Here is a 6,000-nt window from a genome sequence, read left to right on the forward strand (position 1 = left end):
GGTCTTCTTGAACACCAATAGTGACAGAGAAGAAATGGACATTAAGTAAACTATCCCATTTACACTAGTGCCACACAATCTCAAATAACTTGGAGTCAACTTAACTAAAGAGGTGAAAGACCTATACAATGAAAACTACAAAACACTGTTTCTAGAAACAAACAAAAAAATATGTCAAAAGGAAATGGAGACACATAAACTGTTCATGGGTTAGGAGGATTAACACAATTAAAATGGCAAAAAAAAAAAGCATTGTATAGATTTAATGCAATTTCTCTAAGAATACCCATGACATTCTTCAAAGAATGAATCAAACACTACTGGAATTCATTTGGATGAATAAACGCTCACAAATAGTTAAAGCAACCCTTAGGAAAAAGAAGATGGTAGGCATCACTTCCATAATCTTTAATTGGACTGCAAAGCCATAGTCATTAAAACAGCATGGTATTGGAATAAAGACACAGCCTCAGATAAACGAATAGATTTGAGTATTCAGAGAATGTTCCCCAGACATACAACCAACTAATCTTTGATAAAGAAACAAGAAATGTAAAATGGTGCAAGGAAAGCCTCTTCAACAAGTAGTGCTGGGACAACTAGTCACATGTAAAAAAGCGATCTCCATGTAACACTATGCACAAAAGTCAAATCCAACTGGATTAAAAACCTGATATCAGGCCTAAAACCATAAGGTATATAAAAAAACATATAGATAAAACACTCAATGACATTGAGACTAAAGGCATCTTCAAGGAGGAAACAGGACTCTCCAAACAAGGACTCTCCAAACAAGTGAAAGCAGAGATAAACAGATGGGACTATATTAAGCTGAGAAACTTCTACATCTCAAATGAAATAGTGCCAAGGATACAAAGGCCACCCACAGAATGGGAGAAACTATTCACCCAATACCTATCAGACATGGGGTTAATAAAAAAAATATACAAGATACTGACAGAACTTAACAGAAAAAAATCTAGCCCATCAAAAATAGGAAGAATAAATGTACAGATAATTTCTCAAAGAAGAAATACAAAAGGCCAAAAGACACATGAAAATATGCTCCACATCGCTACTCAACAGAGAGATGCAAATCAAAACAATGAGGTACCACCTCACGACACAGAGACTGGCACACATCACAACGAACAAAAACTATCAGTACTGGCAAAGATGTGGAGAGAAAAGAACTCTCATTCACTGCTCTTTGTAATGCCATCTTGTTCAGCCTTTATGGAAAACAATATGCAGAGTCCTCAAAAAACTGGAAATTGAGCTTTCATATGATCCAGCAATACCAGTCCTAAAGATATATCCTAATATCCAAAAAACACAACACAAAAATGCCTTCTGCACACCTATATTCCTTTGTAGTGCTATTTACAATAGCCAGAATCTGGAAACAACCCGTCGGGTTATCAACAACAGATAAGTGGTTCAAGAAATTGTGACACATAAACACAATATAATAATATGCAGCTGTAAAAAAGTCAAGATCATAAAATTTTCCTATTCATGGAAGGATATGGAATTTATTATTTGAGTGAAATAAGTCAGAAGGAGAGAGATAGACACAGAATAGTCTTTCTCATCTTTGGGTTTTAAGAAAACTATAAAACGTTATTGTAAAAATACACAGACAATAGAGATGAGGTCTGGAAGGTCTGGCCTACAATATGTAGCTTGCCACAAAGAGTGGTGAGTTCAGTTGGAGGAATAACTACACTGACAGCTACTATGAATGACAATTGTAGTGAGTGAGAGAAATAGAATGCCTGTCTTGAATGCAGGCAAGGATTGGGGGAGGAGGGAGATGGAGGACATGGGTGGTGTGAATGTTGCACTGGTGAAGGGAATGTTCTTTTTTTATTTATGTATATAACTAAAACCCAACTACAAACATGTTTGTAATTATGGTTCTTAAATAAAAATATTAAAATAATAAAACATGAATATATTGATTAAAAGGTTATGGTAATAGTCTAGGAAGTAGAGGAGTTTTCTTAAATTTGGAGATATGTGAATAGATTTAAAAACCATTGAAGAGATAAAAATGCATGCCTTTGGGCCCGGAGAAATAGCACAGCGGTGTTTGCCTTGCAAACATCTGATCCAGGACCAAAGGTGGTTGGTTCGAATCCCGGTGTCCCATATGGTCCCCCGTGCCTATCAGGAGCTATTTCTGAGCAGACAGCCAGGAGTGACCCCTGAGCACTGCCGGGTATGGCCCCCCAAAAAATGCATGCCTTTTATAATGGTTATAGCATGTCTTAAGGCTGAGTCATGTCAAAGATAAGTTTTATGGTAGTTCCTTTAAAAAATAGTGTAGAAGGCAATGCAATTTTATATATCAAAATAATGACCATGTGTAGTGATAAGGTTTAAAAACACTCAAATTTTGATTTGCACATGTAATATGTTGGTTGGAGTTGTTACCAACAAGAGTAATAAAAGAAAAGACTCTAGGAACTTCTAAACATTGGTTAGGGACAGTCTCTCAAGTCTCCATATCAGTGAACTAATAAACCAGAGCTGTTTCTAATTGTTACTCACAGTATTTCTAGGGGTGTTTTACTGATTAACATATAATGCCCAGTAGATCAACTTCACCCTCATCCTACAGGGAATCCTCTGTTGAATTTCACTGAGGGAATTCCAAAATTCTTTTGTTGTTTTTTATGGCTATATTTGGAAGAGAATATAGTAAGTTTCTCCCTGTAGGCTTACAAAGAAAACACTTTGTACAGGTAGTCACTGCTCTATTTTAACCTTCTACTTTTTTTTCTCTTAAATGTGTTTAAGCTGAGATGCAAGCATAGATCTAGATGTCATACCAGCAATCAGTTTCTTGATGGTGATTTTCACTCTAAAATAAAGAACAGTAAACCAAACCAAACCAAAACAACAACATGTCCTCTATACTTTTTCTTCATAAAACTAACATCCTTCCTTTAAAAAAACCAACACTTTTTAAAACTCCAGGATTTCAGGTAAGAACATTGTCATTAATCTACTTTAACTATTTCTATTTATTTACTTATTTTTTGATATCTTTATTTAAGCACCATTCTATTTAAATTTTCCCATTTGATATTGAAATACATATGTACATATTTATGTAAGAATGAAAATTCTGTATGAGTATGACACTCCAGTGTTAGAGATCATATCTATCATGTGTAAGACGTGGGTTTGATCCTCAGTATATCATGATGACCCTTACTCCCATGAAGATGCAGGTATGACTCTGGTAACTCCCAGTACTAACAGCTGTAACCCCCACAGCAATAAAAAATAAAATTTTCTATATTCATGTAATATTGTTTTCTCTTGAGGACCAACATTTCTTGATACCTGTCATAAATATATGTTTTACTCTTGGAAAGACATTCCTATGAATATTGCTTTTTAATAGTAAACTTGGAAGAATGTGGAAAAGAGATGAAGTGAAAATATATCAGCAAACCAAATATTCAAATATTATTTTATTATATAGACTATTTAGGGGGAGTGAGACACTTTCCTTTTATGAGTTGGTCCTTTGTGATATCCAGCACCATATATGGTCCTTTGATTACTATTAGTACAGAGCCAGGAGTGTGCCCTGACTACTCCCAAGGCCACAAATTCAAGCAAAAAAAATACAAAAACAAACCAAAAATATGTCTGTATGTGTGTGTGTTTGCATGTGCATATGCAAGTACACTCAGGTATAGACAACCAAATTATGCTGCTCAAATTTTCTCATTTGTGGAATAATGAGAAGATGGACTAACATTAGTGATAACATTATTAGGGTCTCCTTAATGCCAGTTGGATAAGGTTTTATATATACATACATGCTAATGTTTTAAAAAAAAAAGACCCCTTCATTTGGAATGACTGCTCTTAGTATCCATAAAGAATTTTCATAAATGTTTTCAATACATTTTTTTAACTTGTGCAGTGTTTTTTGTGGGTATATACTTTAAAAATAGATTTTAAATTATATATATATATATATATATATATATATATATATATATATATATATATTGGTTTTCAGGTCATAGTAGTGCTCAAAGTTTACTCCTAGCCTTGTGCTGAGGGGCCACCCTTTTGGGTGTTTGAGGGACCATGTGTGGTGCCCAGGATAGAACCTGGACCACCCATATACAAGGCAAGAGTCTTAATTCCTGTACTATATTTCAGACCACAAAACTATTTTTAATTTTTTCTGAGTCTGGAGCTTTAGCACAGTGGTAGGGTTTTTGCCTTGCATGGAGCCAACCCGTGAAGACCTGGTATCTCATATGTTCCCCCCGAGCCTGTCAGGAGTGATTTCTGAGTAAAGAACAAGGAGTAACCCCTGAGTGATGCCAAATAAACCAAAAAAAAATTTTAAGCTATTTTCTCCACTTTTAGTGAAGAAGGGTAATAAAATCTTCCCTTCTCCATATTGTTGTATTTAGAATAAATTAAGAAATAAATAAAATAAATTAAGAAAATTTATGCCTTTAGAATTATTTTAAGGTTAGGGGCTGACACAATAGCACAGCGGTGGGGGATTTGCCTTGCATGTGGTTGACCCAGGACAGACCGCGGTTTGATCCCTGGAGTCCCATATGGTCCCCCTAGCCAGGAGCAATTTCTGAGCATTACTTCACCGGTGTGGCCCAAAAATAAAAAAAAGAAAAAAAAAAGAAGTTTAACAAATATAAGTTTGGTAAGTGGAAAAGTTTATCTTGTACTTTAATTAATAAAATGTGAATAAAATTATGCTACTTGTTTTAGAATTTGAAAAATAACTAAACTAACATGTAAAATTCTGGATGGGTTTTCTAGTACATAATCTAAGAATCTTTGTTTTTCCATCTAAATATCTATTCTTCTGGATTTGTTTTTAAAGAAAATTTATGTTATAGAAAAAAATCAAACCTCAAAAGATCAAATATATAATTTGAAATACTGACAGTTAAATATATTGAGGATTATATTAAAATAATATTTTCACATAGATGTTAAAAACTTTCTGCTTTGTATTCTTTATTTTATGTATGTATTTATTTATGTATTTATGTATTTATTTATTTATTTTTGGTTTTGGGGCCACATCCGATACACTCAAGGGTTACTCCTGGCTATGCGCTCAGAAATTTTTTCTGGCTTGGGGGACCATATGGGACTCTGGGGGATCAAATCGAGGTCCATCCTGAATCAGCTGCAAGCAAGGCAAATGGCCTACCCGCTGAACCCCTGCTTTGTATTCTTAACAGTTTATTTACAAAACAGCTTTCAATTCCTTCAAATAGAAAAATCACTCTATGGTAGAAGTCATATTCTAATGAAAATATACAAAAATATGTGCTACATAATAAAAGTTTTATTATGTTAAGATTTTCATAAAGCATGGCTCCTGATTATTTTTCAATGTTTATATTGCTCCTTAATAAATAAAATCTGCATTATGCTTTTCTTTTCTTTTCTTCACTTTTAATTAACTTATGACTATTGTATATAGTGAATGCTATTACACATACATACATTTATATATGTATAGGTAAGATAACATATTCTTTTTTTCACAAAAACTTTTGGGGAGGGCTGTTTCTCTCACTCTTCTTAATTTTCTCCTCTTATATAAATATTAACAATCTGAGTTCATACTGTCTGTCATATAATATTAATATTCACATAGTTGCATGCAAAAGATATATATTCATATATACACAAAAAGCAAGATACCAATACTTCATTATCTCATGTGATCATCTCAGACATTTCTCATCATATTTTGTTGATTTTATCTTTGTTTAAAATTTCTTTGACTAGGGGCTGAAGTGGTGGTGCAGCGGTAGGGCATTTGCCTTTTTTGTGGCTGACCTAGAAGGACTGGGGTTCAATCCCTCCAGGATCCCATAAGGTCCCCCAAGCCAGGAGCGATTTCTGAATACACAGCCAGGAATAACCACTGAGCGTCACTGGGTGTGGCCCCAAAACAAAACAAAACAAAAATTC

The sequence above is a fragment of the Suncus etruscus genome, chromosome 13, assembly GCF_024139225.1.
Source record: "Suncus etruscus isolate mSunEtr1 chromosome 13, mSunEtr1.pri.cur, whole genome shotgun sequence".
NCBI lineage: Eukaryota > Metazoa > Chordata > Mammalia > Eulipotyphla > Soricidae > Suncus > Suncus etruscus.